We start from the raw sequence: 21,047 nt of genomic DNA on the forward strand, positions 1-21,047 counted from the left end.
GTCTACTGCGTGAGTGATACTGATAAAACAGAATTTAGATAACAGAGACAGACGATTGCTTGGCTGCCTGCACAAGTCGCTATGTATTAAACCCACAGAAGGACATAATGCCCATGTGGAATAAACCACCCATCCTATAATGACAGAACTGCCCTACTGCAGTATAAGAGTCATGATCTGGGCCTTCAGAGTCTTCTCACTTCTCATGGATGGGAACTGACTATCTGCGCCTCTGTCAGATCCCTCCAGACCTAAAGGGAGAAAATTGTGACGTGAATATTCACAAAACTTACATCCTACCATTCCTGTAATGTTACAGACACAATATATGGGATACTTCTTTCTGTTTAATTAATAGTATGTTGGTAGACTTGAAGCATTCTTTTGTAGATGAGAGGTATAATTGTTGAATCTTTAACACTCTTTATCAGGTCTTGGGTATGTATCTTCTGTAATACATATAACGAAGGCCTAATACTAATGGACCACTGTATGCTTAAAAGCCGGTAAGTGTCAAAACTCTATTGGCGAGTGCTGCCTTGTAATTTTGAAACACCCCCAAAAAGACCTAAATCTTTTCCCGGATAGATTTGTGATGCCCAAAGGAGGACAATTTGGAGCCTTGTCTGAGCGAAATATGGGTGTGTCTGGGCCGATCGGGGGTGTGGCCAACATTTTGGAGTTATGTTTTTGGTTGGTACCAAATGTAACATAATTATGATAACTATACAGGAACTAGGGCTCTGCTCATAAGAGCTTATAATCTATGCTTGGTGTTAGATGAAATGTAAGGCAGATGGGCTTACTTTGCACTGTGGACTAGCCACGTTTATATTCACAGGAATAACCTATTTTAAGTTATACTGAAAGAACCAAACAGCCAACTGGTTTCTGCATGAGAAAAGACATTGTGTTTATATAGTGCTGTGGTCAGTAATGTACAAATGCTATAAATGACGTAAATTGGGCATATTTTCAAAGAAATTTTAGCTACGTGGTAATTTTATATAGAACTTGAATAATGTAATCTTAAATCTAATGAAAAAGGTTGTTGTAACTGTAGATGCCATTTATTGTAGTGACAGCGCTGATCATTACCGCTTATTTATAGTATGTGCCGGTATGACATACCTGCACTTCTCTGCTGCACTTCTTCAGCCTTACCTGCAATAAGCGGGACAGGCAAGTAGGGGGAGGGCCATGCCTGAGAGGCGCTCCGCTCTGCCTGCCATCCCCGCTTGTGCTGTATGCGGCGGCTCTTCTGTCTCCTCTCTGCTCCATTCTGACTGTCGGGACATGATGACGTCACTTTCAACAGTCAGTGAGACTGGAGCAGGGAGCAGAGAGCAGCCTACATGATCCACAGCTAGAAGTCTACAAGTATATAGTAATTAATTGACTATCCCTCAGGTATTTTTAATATCTGGTAGAAATCTCAATATGTCCCCATTAAGATGCGTTACTGAAAGACTAGAGAGAAGGAACGGGTATATTACCCGGCCAAATAGTTCTATAAACATTGATAAAGGTGACAACAACTTGGAAATGTATAAACTTTTTAATAAATTAGAAACTTTATGTCTGGCTGAGACACGCCATTGGTGGGACCAAATTACACTTCAAAAATATCTTGATGGAGGGATCATCCCTAGGGGCTTACGATTATTTAAATCTGCCTCCTTTCAGGATGATTTTAGTTTCACGAAGGAATGGAACACATTATTGGACAATTGTTCCTTTTCCTTAATGCGACTTTTAATTCGCTATAGAAATGATAAGGTCGATTGTTTACAAGAGGAAATTGAAGCCCTACATGGATCCCTTAAACAATATGAAGGGGTAGAGGGTTTTAAGGAAAGAGATCATAAGATTAATCTGAGAGTAGAGGAATTTGAAAAATCCCTTATAACACGGAAAGATAATAAATTAGATAGAGATCAAGAAGACTATAAACTTGATCAAGTCAGATCCTATAACCTCAAAAAATCTAAGGCTCCTTTTAGAGGGAGAGATACTTCACATACAGGATTTCAGTATAGAACGACAGATCAGAGAAGATTCCATTCTAGAGACCAATCCTCCCCATATAGATTTGAACATCAGAGGTTCACAAGAAGGAATCCTTCTAACTCTGATTATGGTATTAATTCTAGAGCACCACCGAACAGGGATATGTCCAATATGAATAGAAGAAATAACAAATTTGGAGAGGAGAATACAAATAGAGGGAATAATAGAACTGGAGAGAAATCTTCATCTATTCGCAGTGAACATGTGACAAATGATAAAAGTCCCTTGGTAAAAAGTACCAGTTGTAATGATCAACATGGGTGTAACGAACAGGGTGCCTCTGCTGCCTCCAATTCCTCTTCTTTTTTAGGAGATGGAATGTTTGCGCCAACTTATGCACAAAAGGCGCAAGAAAAAGGCTTCATCTCTTTCAAAAGAACAAGAGAGGAAGAATCAGGGGATCCAGAGGAGGCACTGCTAAGTCACGTAAAAAACACACGCCGATATTAACAGGCAAAGGTGTTTTTAACCTTTCATCCAAGACTTTATCTCAAACAGAATTAAAATTACTCGAAAGGGGTTTAAAATTTGCCCCGTCTAGTAAACCTAACCTTTTTGACTTATTTGTTGACCTAAACAGGTATGTAAGAACACTAAGCAGGAAACGTTATTTTGCTTATAAAGCATTGAGGAAAACCAAAAGTGAGGCTTCACCGATAGTGTTGGATAAAGAGGATAGACAGGCACTTTTACATCTAGAATCCTTAAGGGAGGAAAGTCATGATTCAGGAGGTCTTTCAGAAATTGAGCTATATGATATTAATTCTTCAAATAGATTTTCAACTTTCCGAAAGAAATCGAATTTTTACCCCCTCCAGTTCAAAGGTCCTCTCATTGAGAGTTTTTACCAGAATACAATGGATGAATTTAGAACTTTATGTGTTAAGGCTGAAAAAGAACCACTAAGGGATAACTTAACCCCTAGGGAAAGGAGAGCCCTTAAGGAACTTATGAGCGATTCTGGAATTATTGTCAAATCAGCCGATAAAGGGGGGGGGGTTTAGTTATACAGAATGTGATGGACTATTATAATGAAGCGATGAGACAGCTAAACAATAGTCTTTTTTACACCACATTGGATAAAGATCCCACTATAATTTTTCAGAAAAATCTCAAATGTCTGTTGGATGATGCACTGATCAATGGTGTAATCTCTAAGGATACTTATGCTTTTCTATTTATTCAATATCCAATTATTCCCACGTATTATCATTTACCCAAGATTCATAAATCACTTATATCACCTCCTGACCGTCCTATTATTTCTGGTGTTGGGTCTCTGTCTAGCAACTTATCGTTTTTTGTAGATACACATTTGCAACCTATAGTAGTGACCAAGTTGAAGTCACATATTAGAGACACTATAACTTTTTTGAATATAATAAAAAATATTGTCTGGAAACCCTCATATCAATTTTTAACATGTGATGTTGAGGCGCTATATACTAACATCCCTCATTCTGAGGGTATAGCTGCAGTTAAATATTATTTATCACAACAGGATACAATAGACCAGCCACTGTGTGACTTCATACTTGTATCATATACTATATATTGTATCAGAATTATTTTTTATTCGATCGTCAATTTTATTTACAGGTTAAAGGTACGGCGATGGGGACCAGGTTCGCTCCGAGCTTTGCAAACCTATATATGGGTCTGTTCGAAGAGCAGTACATATGGGGTGCGGATCTTGGGGCGAGCCTGGTCCTCTTCGGACGGTACATTGATGATCTCTTTTTTATTTGGGATGGGGATTCATCTTCTATTTCTTCTTTTATATCACATTTAAACACTAACAATTTTGGTCTAAAATTCACCAGTAATCATCATCCAACAGAAATTAACTATCTAGATATCACTCTGCATATAAAAGATTTATTCATTGTTTCGGAGAATTATTCCAAACAGGTAGATTCCCATAGATATGTACACTATAGAAGTAGCCATTTGAACTCTTGGAAGAATAGTATACCAAAAAGTCAATTCCTTCGTATGCGAAGAAATTGCTCAGATATCAAGGATTTTTTTAAGCATTCTGAGGAACTATATGAAGTGTTTTTAGAACAGGGTTATCCAGATGAGTTGGTACAAAAAGCCTATATTGAGGCTCGAGACTCAGACAGAGATTATCTCCTTACTACGGGTCCAAAAAAGACTAATATAGATAGATCTTTGGTTTTCATTACTAAATATAACAGTTATGCGGGCGAAATTAGACGGATTATTACTAAAAACTCTGCCTTATTAGAACAGGATGACTGTGTGGGTCATTTCATTGATAAGGGTAGAAATATCATCTTTAGAAAATCCCAGAATCTTAAAAATAAATTATCTCCAAGCTTTTTCAAAAACAATTTAGAAGCTAAACCGTATATATCTAATCCATCCTTGGGAAGCTGGTTAACATCTAGACCCAATGGCTTTTATAAGTGTGGAAAAAAACAAATGTATTACCTGCCTGTTTGCTGATCACAAGTGTAAGAATTTTGTTTCTTTTTCAACAAGTGAAAGCTTTACCATCGAGAAAGTCTTGGATTGCCGTTCTGTCTATGTGATTTATGTTGTAAATTGCAAATGTGGTATTTAGTACGTTGGATGTACTATTCGCACACTTAATGTGCGCTTTTTGGAACATCGACGTAACATTTTAAAAGATATCAAATCCCACAGCTTATCGTTACATATTAATGAATGCCAAAAAGGTAAATTAGAGGGTCTGAAAGTTCGAGCAATTGAACAGATTGATTCAACTATTAGAGGAGGTGATCGTTATAATAAGCTTTGCAAACATGAAGCCTTTTGGATCTTCAGATTAAAAACGCTGTTACCATTTGGACTTAACGATAGTATTGAACTCAACAATATATGTTAGTCTAGAGGCTGTGTTTACTCTGTTTAGCTTTCTGAGTGTTCTTGTAACCTCATGTGTGTTTTTCTATCTATATAGGTGATTTAACATGCTTCTATATATCTGTTAGTCCTATTGAGGACAGAGGGAAGTTGATTATTTCTTATGATGAGGATATTATCCATCCCATAAGGGATAAGTATATTTACAATTTGACCTTTTTGAAGTATAGTGAATAACATCAAGACCATCATATGGCTTTACAGAATATTTGTTTAGGATTCTAATTAGTTATATCTGTGGATCATGTTAGGAGTTCATATATGTATATTTTTGTTTCGGGAATAAGAATCCAATATATATGTATAAGTAGAAATTTTATAGTTTATTGGTTATGTTTTAGTGAAGATCTGTCACCCAATTTATACAATTATTATTTTTTATATATATGGATAAGCATTTTACTTTACTCTGGTAATTTCTGACTTTATTATCCGGATTCCAAGAGACTACAGCTTTTAGCGCTGAATGACAGCTTGTGGGTTGGTTCCGGAGGATCACTGACGATCATGTGACTTAAAGTTCGGAGTCCGGATAGCTCCGGAAATGAATGATGGTTGACAGCTTGTCGGCTATCTCCGGAGGATCATTGACGATCATGTAACTTAAAATATATAGTCCGGACAATTCCGTAAGTGACTGCTATTTCGGCTGGACATTTCCGGATAGATGCCGATCATGTGATTAATCTCATGTGACCTTTTTGAGATATTCAAATCAGTTTGGCCGGATCTTGCCATTATACTGACCCCTGATAGATAGATGCTGATCATGTGATTGATTCCATATGACCTTTTTGAGATATTTAAATCAGTTTGACCGGATCATGCCATTATACTTACCTCCGATGAAGCGGCGGTTCGCCGGGAAAACGCGTTAGATAATTATATGCTGATTTTCTATCAAATGCTGGCCAGCTATTTATAGCAAGCTACTTAGTGATACTTGCTAAGATTTTCTTTCGCTGACTGCCTCTAACATCTATTGGAGTGATTACTAACATCGGAAGTTCGGGACTTATGAATCTACAAAGGAGAGCTAAGTAAACATATGTGTTCCTTTCTGGTGCCTATAAATATTTACTATTATTCTGGCACATATATATGAACAAGGACTATGCCAATTTCAAACCTGACAAGCTAATGTTGAAAATACAAAAGTATTAAGAACATCTGAAATAATCAATCTCTTTTCTGGTACCAGAATTGCACCTTGCGGTGGATCCTTTTATTGCTATATGTTTCAGGCAAATGTTTGGGTTCCAAATTGAGCCCGCAAAGGAAATTATTATTATAAATTGCTAAATGGATTGATATTAAGAAAAGCTTGTATCTAAATGGTGGCTCCTTTTCCGGACTAGTAATACAAGTAATCCACATTATCTTTGAATTCAGCTCCAAAGGAGCAATTTTATCATATTCAGCAGTCCTCGGATCGGATCTCATTAGTGGTATTTATATTTTTCTTCATATGGTACCATATGTTAATTCTTTTTGGCCAACAGCTTGTTTGTACTACTAGGACAAGCTTGTTTCTGTACAGTTGTTTGATTTATCTAGCCTCCGGCTATGCTTAATCCATTTTAACATTGTTTTTAATTGTAATAAATAATTAAATTAAGTACTTGGTGCTTTGCGCTCCTCTTTTTTGTGCCCAGCAGCCAGAAGAGCAGCCGGATGCAGCACTAAAGAAGAGAACACTGAAGGCAGAGAAGAAAAGGAGGAGAAGACGACAGGAGAAAGCAGGTCATAGAGAGGTAAGTATAGAACAGAGATAGACAGAGTGATTAATGAGGGCACAGGGTAATATGGAGGTGGCACAGAGACAGCTATGAAGGGGGCACACAGTGTGATATGGAGAGGGCCCAGTGTCATGAATGAGGGCGCAGTGTAATGAATGAGAGCACAGTGTGATATGGAGGGGGCCCAGTGTCATGAATGAGGGCAAAGTGTGATGAATGAGGGCACAGTGTGATGAATGAGGGCACAGTGTGATGAATGAGGGCACAGTGTGATATGGAGAGGGCCCAGTGTCATGAATGAGGGCGCAGTGTAATGAATGAGAGCACAGTGTGATATGGAGGGGGCCCAGTGTCATGAATGAGGGCACAGTGTGATGAATGAGGGCACAGTGTGATGAATGAGGGCGCAGTGTAATGAATGAGAGCACAGTGTGATATGGAGAGGGCCCAGTGTCATGAATGAGGGCACAGTGTAATGAATGAGGGCACAGTGCGATAAATGAGAGCACAGTGTGATGAATGAGGGCACAGTGTGATAAATGAGGGTACAGTGTGATGAATGAGGGCAGAGTGTGATGAATGAGAGCACAGTGTGATGAATGAGGGCACAGTGCGATAAATGAGAGCACAGTGCGATAAATGAGAGCACAGTGCGATGAATGAGGGCACAGTGCGATGAATGAGGGCACAGTGCGATGAATGAGGGCACAGTGTGATGAATGAGAGCACAGTGTGATGAATGAGGGCACAGTGTGATGAATGAGGGCACAGTGTGATGAATGAGGGCACAGTGCGATAAATGAGAGTACAGTGTGATGAATGAGGACACAGTGTGATGAATGAGGGCACAGTGTGATGAATGAGGGCACAGTGTGATATGGAGAGGGCCCAGTGTCATGAATGAGGGCACAGTGCGATAAATGAGAGCACAGTGTGATAAATGAGGGCACAGTGTGATGAATGAGGGCACAGTGCGATAAATGAGAGCACAGTGTGAAGAATGAGGGCACAGTGTGATGAATGAGGGCAGAGTGTGATGAATGAGAGCACAGTGTGATGAATGAGGGCACAGTGCGATAAATGAGAGCACAGTGTGATGAATGAGAGCACAGTGTGATGAATGAGGGCAGAGTGCGATGAATGAGAGCACAGTGTGATGAATGAGGACACAGTGCGATGAATGAGGACACAGTGCAATGAATGAGGACACAGTGCGATAAATGAGAGCACAGTGTGATGAATGAGGGCACAGTGTGCTGAATGAGGGCACAGTGTGATGAATGAGGGCACAGTGCGATGAATGAGGACACAGTGCGATAAAAGAGAGCACAGTGAGATGAATGAGGACACAGTGCGATAAATGAGAGCACAGTGTGATGAATGAGGGTACAGTGTGGTGAATGAGGGCACAGTGCGATGGAGGAGGGTACAGTGTGATGAATTAGGGTAAAGAGCGATTAATGAGGGCACAGTGCGATGAATGAGGGCACAGTAACGATGAATGATGGCACAGTGCGATGAATGAGAGTACAGTGTGATGAATGAGGGTACAGAGCGATGAATGAGGGCACAGTACGATGAATGAGGCTACAGTGCGATGAATGAGGGTACAAAGCGATGAATGAAGCACAGTGCGATGAATGAGGGCACAGTGCGATGAATGAGGGTACAGAGCGATGAATGAGGGCACAGTGCGATGAATAAAGCACAGTGCGATGAAGGAGGGCACAGTGTGATGAATGAGGGTTCAGAGCGATGAATGAGGGCACAGTGTGATGAATGAGTGTACAGAGCGATGAATGAAGCACAGTGCGATGAATGAGGCTACAGTGCGATGAATGAGGGTACAGTGTGGTGAATGAGGGCACAGTGCGATGGAGGAGGGTACAGTGTGATGAATTAGGGTACAGAGCGATTAATGAGGGCACAGTGCGATGAATGAGGGCACAGTGTGATGAATGAGGGTACAGTGTGATGAATGAGGGTACAGTATGATGAATGAGAGCACAGTGTGATGAATGAGAGCACAGTGTGATGAATGAGGGCACAGTGCGATGAATGAGAGTGCAGTGTGATGTATGAGGGCACAGTGTCATGAATGAGAGCACAGTGCGATAAATGAGAGCACAGTGTGATGAAGGATGGCACATTGTGATGAATAAGGACAAAGTGCGATAAATGAGAGCACAGTGTGATGAATGAGGGCACAGTGTGATGAATGAGGGCAGAGTGTGATGAATGAGGGCACAGTGCGATGAATGACGGCACAGTGCGATGAATGAGGGCCCAGTGCGATGAATGACGGCACAGTTCGATGAATGAGGGCACAGTGTGATGAATGAGGGCACACTGCGATGAATGAGAGTACAGTGTGATAAATGAGGGTACAGAGCGATGAATGAGGGCACAGTGCGATGAATGAGGCTACAGTGCGATGAATGAGGGCACAGAGCGATGAATGAAGCACAGTGCGATTAATGAGGGTACAGTGCGATGAATGAGGGTACAGAGCGATGAATGAGGGCACAGTGCGATGAATGAAGCACAGTGCGATGAATGAGGGCACAGTGTGGTGAATGAGGGTTCAGAGCGATGAATGAGGGCACAGTGCGATGAATGAAGCACAGTGCGATGAATGAGGTTACAGTGTGATGAATGAGGGCACAGTGTGATGAATGAGGGTACAGAGCGATGAATGAAGCACAGTGCGATGAATAAGGGCACAGTGTGGTGAATGAGAGCACAGTGCGATGAATGAGGGCACATTGTGATGAATGAGGGCACACAGTGTGATATGGAGAGGGCCCAGTGTCATGAATGAAGGCACAGTGTGATGAATGAGAGCACAGTGTGATGAATGAGGGCACAGTGCGATGAATGAGGGCACAGTGCGATGAATGAGGGCACAGTGCGATGAATAAGGACACAGTGCGATAAATGAGAGCACAGTGTGATGAATGAGGGCACAGTGCGATGAATAAGGACACAGTGCGATAAATGAGGGCACAGTGCGATGAATGAAGGCACAGTGCGATGAATGAAGGCACAGTGTGATGAATGAGGGCAGAGTGTGATGAATGAGGGCAGAGTGTGATGAATGAGGGCACAGTGCGATGAATGAGGGCAGAGTGTGATGAATGAAGGCACAGTGTGATGAATGAGGGCACAGTGTGATGAATGAGGGCACGTTGAGATGAATGAGGCCACAGTGCGATGAATGAGGGCACAGTACGATGAATGACGGCACAGTGGGATAAATGAGGGCACAGTGCGATGAATGAGGGCACAGTGCGATGAATGAGGGCACAGTGTGATGAATGAGGGTACAGTGTGATGAATGAGGGTACAGTATGATGAATGAGAGCACAGTGCGATGAATGAGGGCACAGTGTGATGAATGAGGGCACACAGTGTGATATGGAGAGGGTCCAGTGTTATAAATGAAGGCACAGTATGATGAATGAGAGCACAGTGTAATGAATGAGGGCACAGTGCGATGAATGAGGGCAGAGTGTGATGAATGAAGCACAGTGCGATGAATGAGGGCACAGTGTGGTGAATGAGGGTTCAGAGCGATGAATGAGGGCACAGTGCGATGAATGAAGCACAGTGCGATGAATGAGGTTACAGTGTGATGAATGAGGGCACAGTGTGATGAATGAGGGTACAGAGCGATGAATGAAGCACAGTGTGATGAATAAGGGCACAGTGTGGTGAATGAGAGCACAGTGCGATGAATGAGGGCACATTGTGATGAATGAGGGCACACAGTGTGATATGGAGAGGGCCCAGTGTCATGAATGAAGGCACACTGTGATGAATGAGAGCACAGTGTGATGAATGAGGGCACAGTGCGATGAATGAGGGCACAGTGCGATGAATGAGGGCACAGTGCGATGAATAAGGACACAGTGCGATAAATGAGAGCACAGTGTGATGAATGAGGGCACAGTGCGATGAATAAGGACACAGTGCGATAAATGAGGGCACAGTGCGATGAATGAAGGCACAGTGCGATGAATGAAGGCACAGTGTGATGAATGAGGGCAGAGTGTGATGAATGAGGGCAGAGTGTGATGAATGAGGGCACAGTGCGATGAATGAGGGCAGAGTGTGATGAATGAAGGCACAGTGTGATGAATGAGGGCACAGTGTGATGAATGAGGGCACATTGAGATGAATGAGGCCACAGTGCGATGAATGAGGGCACAGTACGATGAATGACGGCACAGTGGGATAAATGAGGGCACAGTGCGATGAATGAGGGCACAGTGCGATGAATGAGGGCACAGTGTGATGAATGAGGGCACAGTGTGATGAAAGCACAGTGCGATGAATGAGAGCACATTGCGATGAATGAGGGCACACAGTGTGATATGGAGAGGGCCCAGTGTCATGAATGAAGGCACAGTGTGATGAATGAGAGCACAGTGTGATGAATGAGGACACAGTGCGATGAATGAGGGCACAGTGTGATGAATGAGGGCACGTTGAGATGAATGAGGCCACAGTGCGATGAATGAGGGCACAGTGCGATGAATGAGGGCACATTGTGATGAATGAGGGCACACAGTGTGATATGGAGAGGGCCCAGTGTCATGAATGAAGGCACAGTGTGATGAATGAGAGCACAGTGTGATGAATGAGGACACAGTGCGATGAATGAGGGCACAGTGTGATGAATGAGGGCACGTTGAGATGAATGAGGCCACAGTGCGATGAATGAGGGCACAGTGCGATGAATGAGGGCACATTGTGATGAATGAGGGCACACAGTGTGATATGGAGAGGGCCCAGTGTCATGAATGAAGGCACAGTGTGATGAATGAGAGCACAGTGCGATGAATGAGGGCACAGTGTGATGAATGAGGGCACAGTGCGATGAATAAGGACACAGTGCGATAAATGAGAGCACAGTGTGATGAATGAGGGCACAGTGCGATGAATAAGGACACAGTGCGATAAATGAGGGCACAGTGCGATGAATGAAGGCACAGTGTGATGAATGAGGGCAGAGTGTGATGAATGAGGGCAGAGTGTGATGAATGAGGGCAGAGTGTGATGAATGAAGGCACAGTGTGATGAATGAGGGCACAGTGTGATGAATGAGGGCACATTGAGATGAATGAGGCCACAGTGCGATGAATGAGGGCACAGTACGATGAATGACGGCACAGTGCGATGAATGACGGCACAGTGGGATAAATGAGGGCACAGTGCGATGAATGAGGGCACAGTGTGATGAATGAGGGCACAGTGTGATGAAAGCACACTGCGATGAATGAGAGTACAGTGTGATGAATGAGGGTACAGTGCGATGAATGAGGGCACAGTGCGATGAATGAAGCACAGTGCAATGAATGAGGGCACAGTGTGATGAATGAGGGTACAGTGTGATGAATTAGGGTACAGAGCGATTAATGAGGGCACAGTGCGATGAATGAGGGCACAGTGTGATGAATGAGGGTACAGAGCGATTAATGAGGTTACAGTGCGATGAATGAGGGCACAGTGTGATGAATGAGGGTACAGTGTATTTAATGAGGGCACAGTGCGATGAATGAGGGCACAGTGCGATGAATGAAGGCACAGTGCAATGGAGTTCAAAGCGATAAATGAGGGCACAGAGCAATGAAGGAGGGCACAGTGCGATGAATGAGGGCACAGTGCAATGAATGAGGGCACACTGCGATGAATGAAGGCACAGTGCAATGGAGGGTACAAAGCGATAAATGAGGGCACGGTGCGATGAATGAGGGCACAGTGCAATGAATGAGGGCACAGTGCGATGAATGAAGGCACAGTGCAATGGAGGGTACAGAGTGATGAACGAGGACACAGTGTGATGAAGGAGGGCACAGTGTGATGGAGGAGGTTACAGTGCGATGAATGAGGGCACAGTGTGATGAATTAGGGTACAGAGCGATTAATGAGGGCACAGTGCGATGAATGAGGGCACAGTGCGATGAATGAGGGCACAGTGTGATGAATGAGGGTACAGTGTGATGAATGAGGGTACAGTATGATGAATGAGAGCACAGTACGATGAATTAGGGCACAGTGTGATGAATGAGGGCACACAGTGTGATATGGAGAGGGCCCAGTGTCATGAATGAAGGCACAGTATGATGAATGAGAGCACAGTGTGATAAATGAGGGCACAGTGCGATGAATGAGGGCAGAGTGTGATGAATGAGGGCACAGTGCGATGAATGAGGGCAGAGTGTGATGAATGAGGGCAGAGTGTGATGAATGAGGGCACAGTGCGATGAATGAGGGCAGAGTGTGATGAATGAAGGCACAGTGTGATGAATGAGGGCACAGTGTGATGAATGAAGCACAGTGTGATGAATGAGGGCACAGTGTGGTGAATGAGGGTTCAGAGCGATGAATGAGGGCACAGTGCGATGAATGAAGCACAGTGCGATAAATGAGAGTACAATGTGATGAATGACGGCACAGTGCGATGAATAAGGACACAGTGCGATAAATGAGAGCACAGTGTGATGAGTGAGGGCACAGTGTGATGAATGAGGACACAGTGCGATAAATGAGGGCACAGTGCGATGAATGAAGGCACAGTGTGATGAATGAGGGCAGAGTATGATGAATGAGGGCAGAGTGTGATGATTGAGGGCACAGTGCGATGAATGAGGGCACAGTACGATGAATGACGGCACAGTGCGATGAATGACGGCACAGTGCGATGAATGACGGCACAGTGGGATGAATGAGGGCACAGTGCGATGAATGAGGGCACAGTGCGATGAATGAGGGCACAGTGTGATGAAAGCACAGTGCGATGAATGAGAGCACAGTGCGATGAATGAGGGTAGAGTGTGATGAATGATGGCACAGTGCGATGAATGAGAGTACAGTGTGATGAATGAGGGTACAGTGCGATGAATGAGGGCACAGTGTGATGAATGAGAGCACAGTGTGATGAAAGCACAGTGCGATGAATGAGAGCACAGTGCGATGAATGAGGGTAGAGTGTGATGAATGATGGCACAGTGCGATGAATGAGAGTACAGTGTGATGAATGAGGGTACAGTGCGATGAATGAGGGCACAGTGCGATGAATGAAGCACAGTGCAATGAATGAGGGCACAGTGTGATGAATGAGGGTTCAGAGCGATGAATGAGGGCACAGTGCGATGAATGAAGCACAGTGCGATGAATGAGGTTACAGTGCGATGAATGAGGGTACAGTGTTATGAATTAGGGTACAGAGCGATTAATGAGGGCACAGTGCGATGAATGAGGGCACAGTGTGATGAATGAGGGTACAGTGTATTTAATGAGGGCACAGTGCGATGAATGAGGGCACAGTGCGATGAATGAAGGCACAGTGCAATGGAGTTCAAAGCGATAAATGAGGGCACAGAGCGATGAAGGAGGGCACAGTGCGATGAATGAGGGCACAGTGCAATGAATGAGGGCACAGTGCGATGAATGAAGGCACAGTGCAATGGAGGGTACAAAGCGATAAATGAGGGCACAGTGCGATGAATGAGGGCACAGTGCGATGAATGAGGGCACAGTGCAATGAATGAGGGCACAGTGCGATGAATGAAGGCACAGTGCAATGGAGGGTACAAAGCGATAAATGAGGGCACAGTGCGATGAATGAGGGCACAGTGCGATGAATGAGGGCACAGTGCAATGAATGAGGGCACAGTGCGATGAATGAAGGCACAGTGCAATGGAGGGTACAGAGTGATGAACGAGGACACAGTGTGATGAACGAGGGCACAGTGTGATGAACGAGGGCACAGTGTGATGGAGGAGGTTACAGTGCGATGAATGAGGGCACAGTGTGATGAATTAGGGTACAGAGCGATTAATGAGGGCACAGTGCGATGAATGAGGGCACAGTGTGATGAATGAGGGTACAGTGTGATGAATGAGGGTACAGTATGATGAATGAGAGCACAGTGCGATGAATGAGGGCACAGTGTGATGAATGAGGGCACACAGTGTGATATGGAGAGGGTCCAGTGTTATAAATGAAGGCACAGTATGATGAATGAGAGCACAGTGTAATGAATGAGGGCACAGTGCGATGAATGAGGGCAGAGTGTGATGAATGAGGGCACAGTGCGATGAATGAGGGCAGAGTGTGATGAATGAGGGCAGAGTGTGATGAATGAGGGCACAGTGCGATGAATGAGGGCAGAGTGTGATGAATGAAGGCACAGTGTGATGAATGAAGCACAGTGCGATGAATGAGGGCACATTGTGGTGAATAAGGACACAGTGCGATAAATGAGAGCACAGTGTGATGAATGAGGGCACAGTGTGATGAATGAGGGCACAGTGTGATGAATGAGGACACAGTGTGATAAATGAGGGCACAGTGCGATGAATGAAGGCACAGTGTGATGAATGAGGGCAGAGTGTGATGAATGAGGGCAGAGTGTGATGAATGAGGGCACACTGCGATGAATGAGGGCACAGTGCGATGAATGAGGGCACAGTACGATGAATGACGGCACAGTGCGATGAATGATGGCACAGTGGGATGAATGAGGGCACAGTGCGATGAATGAGGGCACAGTGTGATGAATTAGGGCACAGTGTGATGAAAGCACAGTGCGATGGACGAGGGTACAGTGTGATGAATTAGGGTACAAAGTGATTAATGAGGGCACAGTGCGATGAATGAGGGCACAGTGTGATGTATGAGGGTACAGTGGATGAATGAGGGTACAGTATGATGAATGAGAGCACAGTGCGGTGAATGAGGGCACAGTGTGATGAATGAGGGCACACAGTGTGATATGGAGAGGGCCCAGTGTCATGAATGAAGGCACAGTGTGATGAATGAGAGCACAGTGTGATGAATGAGAGCACAGTGCAATGAATGAGGGCACAGTGTCATGAATGAGGGAGCAGTGTGATGAATGGGGGCACAGTGCGATAAATGAGAGCACAGTGTGATGAATGATGGCACAGTGCGATGAATAAGGACACAGTGCGATAAATGAGAACACAGTGCGATAAATGAGGGCACAGTGCGATGAATGAAGGCACAGTGTGATGAATGAGGGCACAGTGTGATGAATGAGGGCACAGTGTGATGAAAGCACAGTGCGATGAATGAGAGCACAGTGCGATGAATGAGGGTAGAGTGTGATGAATGATGGCACAGTGCGATGAATGAGGGCAGAGTGTGATGAATGAAGGCACAGTGTGATGAATGAGGGCACAGTGTGATGAATGAGGGCACAGTGAGATGAATGAGGGCACAGTGCGATGAATGAGGGCACAGTACGATGAATGACGGCACAGTGCGATGAATGACGGCACAGTGGGATGAATGAGGGCACAGTGCGATGAATGAGGGCACAGTGTGATGAATGAGGGCACAGTGTGATGAAAGCACAGTGCGATGAATGAGAGCACAGTGCGATGAATGAGGGTAGAGTGTGATGAATGATGGCACACTGCGATGAATGAGAGTAAAGTGTGATGAATGAGGCTACAGTGCGATGAATGAAGCACAGTGCGATGAATGAGGTTACAGTGCGATGAATGAGGGTACAGTGTGATGAATTAGGGTACAGAGCGATTAATGAGGGCACAGTGTGATCAATGAGGGTACAGTGTAATTAATGAGGGCACAGTGCGATGAATGAGGGCACAGTGTGATCAATGAGGGTACAGTGTAATTAATGGGGGCACAGTGCGATGAATGAGGGCACAGTGCGATGAATGAAGGCACAGTGCAATGGAGTTCAAAGCGATAAATGAGGGCACAGTGCGATGAATGAGGGCACAGTGCGATGAATGAGGGCACAGTGCAATGAATGAGGGCACAGTGCAATGAATGAGGGCACAGTGCGATGAATGAAGGCACAGTGCAATGGAGGGTACAAAGCGATAAATGAGGGCACAATGCGATGAATGAGGGCACAGTGCGATGAATGAGGGCACAGTGCAATGAATGAGGGCACAGTGCGATGAATGAAGGCACAGTGCAATGGAGGGTACAGAGTGATGAACGAGGACACAGTGTGATGAACGAGGGCACAGTGTGATGAACGAGGGCACAGTGTGATGGAGGAGGTTACAGTGCGATGAATGAGGGCACAGTGTGATGAATGAGGGCACAGTGCGATGGAGGAGGGCACAGTGCGATGGAGGAGGGTGCAGTGTAATTTTGGAAGGGCAAAAGTGTGAATTAACTAGTAAAAGGGAATAACAGGAGCAGAGAAAGATAGGATGAAGGAGTAAGGGAGTAGCGAGACAAGCAGGATGTGAGGCACAGGGGAGAACATGGAGGGAGAGAGAGAGGGGGATACCTGTAATGAAGATAGGGGTCCATAGGAACAGAGAAAGGAAACAGATAAGGAGATATAAATGGTAACATGGAAGATATAAGACAGTTATTTAGAAAGTTTTATTATAATATTATGGAGATATGAGAGAAAATGTAAGTATACAGGGAACATGAGGGAGAGGTGGAGGGACACAGAGGAAAGGTAATTGGGTACAGGGTAGATAGACTTGCATCACTAAATATGTTTAATATTTTACTATATAGTGTTTAAATGAATCTAAAATTTATTTCACTCTATCAAAATCCCTAAGCCTTCGGGGGTCCTAGGCTGCCCCCAGCCACCGGCCGTTCATTTCAAAGTTCTATACTAGCACTTCGAAATTTCTACTTCGACCACTGCTTAATACAGCAACAAATAAAGTTATATACACCTATTATACAGATATTACATTAATAATAATAGTACATATTTTGCATTTGGGCTCTGGGTCACAGTTATTTCCCTTTATTAAACCTCTCACCTCAGTTATATATATCTTGTATTTGTATTTCCCAGACTCACCTCCTCCTGTCTTGTGAGTGAGTGAGTCAGTGAGTGAGTGCTGTCAGCATTGTGATGTCAGAGTGTTGTCATGACAACATTGTGATGTCATGAGATGCCTTACCCACAAGATACAGGACAAACTGAGGAATTACCATCTAATGTACTCACTGAGCCTGTGCTGTCCTCACTGTGTATTCATTTCCCATCCAGTGGTTACAGATCCAGATGTCTGCCTATACTGCATCTGCTATGATAAATTAGTATTATATATGAGTGTATATTACTAATATATTAGTGCTATTGTATTATATAGTACATCCAGTCTGTTTACAGAGTGTCTCCTGAAGATGTTTGTATACAGAATACTTTCCCCTACATACTCAATATACTGATTATGATAAATATTGGGAAGATGACACTGATTGTTTGTCCATGGCTGGGAACAAATAAAGTTATATAAAAATATTATACAGATATTACATGAATAATAATAGTAAATATCTTGTATCTGGGCTCCAGATCAAAGTTATCCCCCTGTATAAAGCCTCTCACCTCAGTTATATCCTCCTGTATCTGCCATTACCTCTCCTCTCAGGCTCACCTCCTCCTGTCCTGTGAGTGCTGTAATGTCAGCATTGTAATATCAGATTGCTGTCGTGTCAGCATTGTGATGTCAGAGGTTGCAAGCCCTGATGCAGGCTAGAGATACTAGACACACTAATGACACTGAGAGGACCCAATCACTGATTTATTCTTATAAATGAGTATTGATAATGACAGAGGTCACAAGAGCTAGCAATCTAGTGTGCGAAGTACTGAGCATATACTTGCCTACATTTCATACTTTGCCTACAGGGGATGACTGATTACCCAATTTACATAATCAAGTGGATGAGACAAGATGAAGATGACGCTAATTTTGTCTTCATGAAGAGTCCCTTTTTGGTGTATAATTCGCATTTCCGCACCATGCATGTGTTCACATGAAGATGTGGCGCATCTGGTACATAAGACTTCTAATGCTAAAACAAGCAGAACTGCAAAGGAATGGGGAGAACAAGTGTAGGCTAATCACGGTAAGGGCGTGCCCACGTAATTGCGGTAGAATTAGAGGTGGAAGCAACTGGAGATACGCCTTTCAGCCGGTGTATCTCCTGCAGGTGCTGGAACCCTGGTGCAAAGAGCTTTGCTGTGTGAAAAAAGAAAAAAGAAAATTAAAAAGACATTGTGCAATCCAAAAGTAAAAAAAAAATCCTCATATAGCGCTGAAGAGGATCCATTATGATAATGAGCATGAAGGTGCCAATCACTTCTATTTATTACAATACAGCATTTCCGCGGCCTGAGGTCAGATATTATTTCTGGTTACAAGATGAATTTTAAATTAAAAGCAGGTTTGGTTAAGCGGAACACCTCTGACCTTTCTTGGTTTGATCGGAATGTAGCAGTGAAAATGAGTCTACTTATTCAGTCACCTGGGAATTAAAGCCTCTTTCATGGCTAAGCTCAAAAATCTGGGAGGCTACTCAATATGTATCCGTATTATACGGTCAGTTTCCTGGACTTATGATTATTACTCACTCCAATACAATAGGGAGAACAATATTTTTTATCCTACCATGATTTATATACCCTTTCATACCTCATGCTGTATTCCACAACAGGCTTGTTCAAGCTCTAGACAGATATTAGAATTGTGTGACCCTCTGTGCATGTAAATAAAACTGCCCTGTCTTATTACCTCTATTTCGCCAATTTTGTACAAATGCTGCTTCCCGACATAATAAACTCTTTTTTTTATATATCTGGATTAATTCTGGCATCAGCTTGACATCCGCTCTGTCCCAGAAGGTTCTGTTCTTCCACTTTATCACATACTGATGAATTATATGATTCCATCTATCCAACACTTTCATTACCTACAGATCCACCATTTGTTGACAGGCTGCAGTTATTCAAAAGTCAAAGAAATGGCATACAAGAGCCTGTTTTGCTGGCACACCTGGCTAAATGGAAGTCCTGAACGAGGAGATCCGTTTCACACCTAGTGGTTCTGCCTTTTTGCAATGGATTTTTGTTGCATGGTGTCTAATGCTTTATCAGATCTTTGGTACTGACATCAGCCTTTAGCCAGCTGTCTTTCTTCTTAAAATTACATTAAAAGCTTTGAAGTCAGTTGAGTCCAACAACTGATTGCCCACATCCTACCAGCTGCCTATACTCTCCTAGCTGCTGCTTGGAAATGGCCAAACTTACCAATTTCATTAGCGTTACTTTGGAAGGTAAATTGGATAAACTCCATGGAGATTATCCACCATGATCGATCAAATAGATACTACAATTCTGAACTGTTATGGGTCTCATGGACTGAATTTATATCCTTCCATTTATATTCTTCCATTCCAACACCTAGCTCCTAATCCTTTCCATTATCATACCCTACAGTATATCTGTCTTATCCCCCACCAAACTGATCGCATTGGTCTATTAGCTTATGATGTTGAGCTGTTATTTTGGCTGGAAGGCTGTATTTGTTACCACTGTATCAATTATACAATAGTTCGTAAAATCATTATATATATATATATATATATATATATATATATATATATATATATATATATATATATTATTGTTATTATTATTATCATAGATTTGTAAGGTGCCACAAAGCTCTGCAGCGCTGTACAGTAGGGAAAACAGGACATACATAAAACAAGGACATACAAGGCAGACAAAATAAATACAGACATGAAAACAAAGGTTATGATTGGAGGGTTTACATTCTAAGTGGAAGAGGGCACAGCTGAAACACTGAAGAGGAGCGAGTGTGGCTCAGAGTGAAGATTGGGACGGTTGTGAGGATGCATATTAGCGTTAGTAGTAAGGTAAACTCTAAAAAAGAGATGTGCTTTGAGAGAGCGTCTAAATATTTGAAGGATGTGGGAAAGGCTGATTGAGCGTGGTAGGGAATTCAAGTAGAGAGCAGTACGGGAGAAGTCTTGTCGGCGGGAGTGAGAGGTGGTTACCAGAGATGAGACAAAGCGGAGGTCAGAGGTAGATCTAAGAGGGTGGGAAGGAGAGTAATTCCATATGATATTTGAAATGTATGAAGGGGTAGTGTTGTTGTTGAGGGCTTTGTAGGTAAGAGTGAGTATTTTGAATTGGAATCTGGAGAACACAGGAAGCCAGTGTAGGAATTGGAAAGTGGTGCAGCAGATGTGGAACAGTGAGATTGGAGGATCAGTGTTGTAGCAGCATTTAGGATGGATTAAAGTGGGGATACATGGGTGTTGGGAATGCCAGATAACAGGAGGTTGCAGTAGTCAAGATGGGAGATAATGAGATGATGGATAAGAGTTTTGGTAGCATGTTGGGTAAGAAAAGAGCATGTTCTGGCAATGCTTTTAAGGTGGAATCGACTGGAAGAGAGTCTGGATGTGAAGATTAAAGCAGATGATTGAGTCAAGTGTGACACAAAGGCAGCAGGCTTGGA

The 21,047-nt window shown here is 43.4% G+C and overlaps 1 long non-coding RNA gene across 2 annotated transcripts; it reads right to left on the bottom strand.

Moving 5' to 3' along the window:
* Positions 1-62: 62 nt before the first annotated feature.
* On the bottom strand, positions 63-18,179 carry LOC142142621 (uncharacterized). Of its 2 annotated transcripts, none has more exons than XR_012689243.1 (3): positions 18,104-18,179; positions 17,720-17,798; positions 63-251 (listed from the first exon to the last, which is right to left on the bottom strand). It is a non-coding gene; the product is annotated as an uncharacterized LOC142142621 (long non-coding RNA). The 2 variants fall into 2 exon arrangements; XR_012689244.1 differs by having other exon boundaries at positions 17,720-17,795; positions 18,104-18,164.
* Between the last annotated feature and the right edge of the window lie 2,868 nt (positions 18,180-21,047).

This window comes from Mixophyes fleayi, chromosome 3, assembly GCF_038048845.1.
Source record: "Mixophyes fleayi isolate aMixFle1 chromosome 3, aMixFle1.hap1, whole genome shotgun sequence".
Classification (NCBI taxonomy): Eukaryota; Metazoa; Chordata; class Amphibia; order Anura; family Limnodynastidae; genus Mixophyes; species Mixophyes fleayi.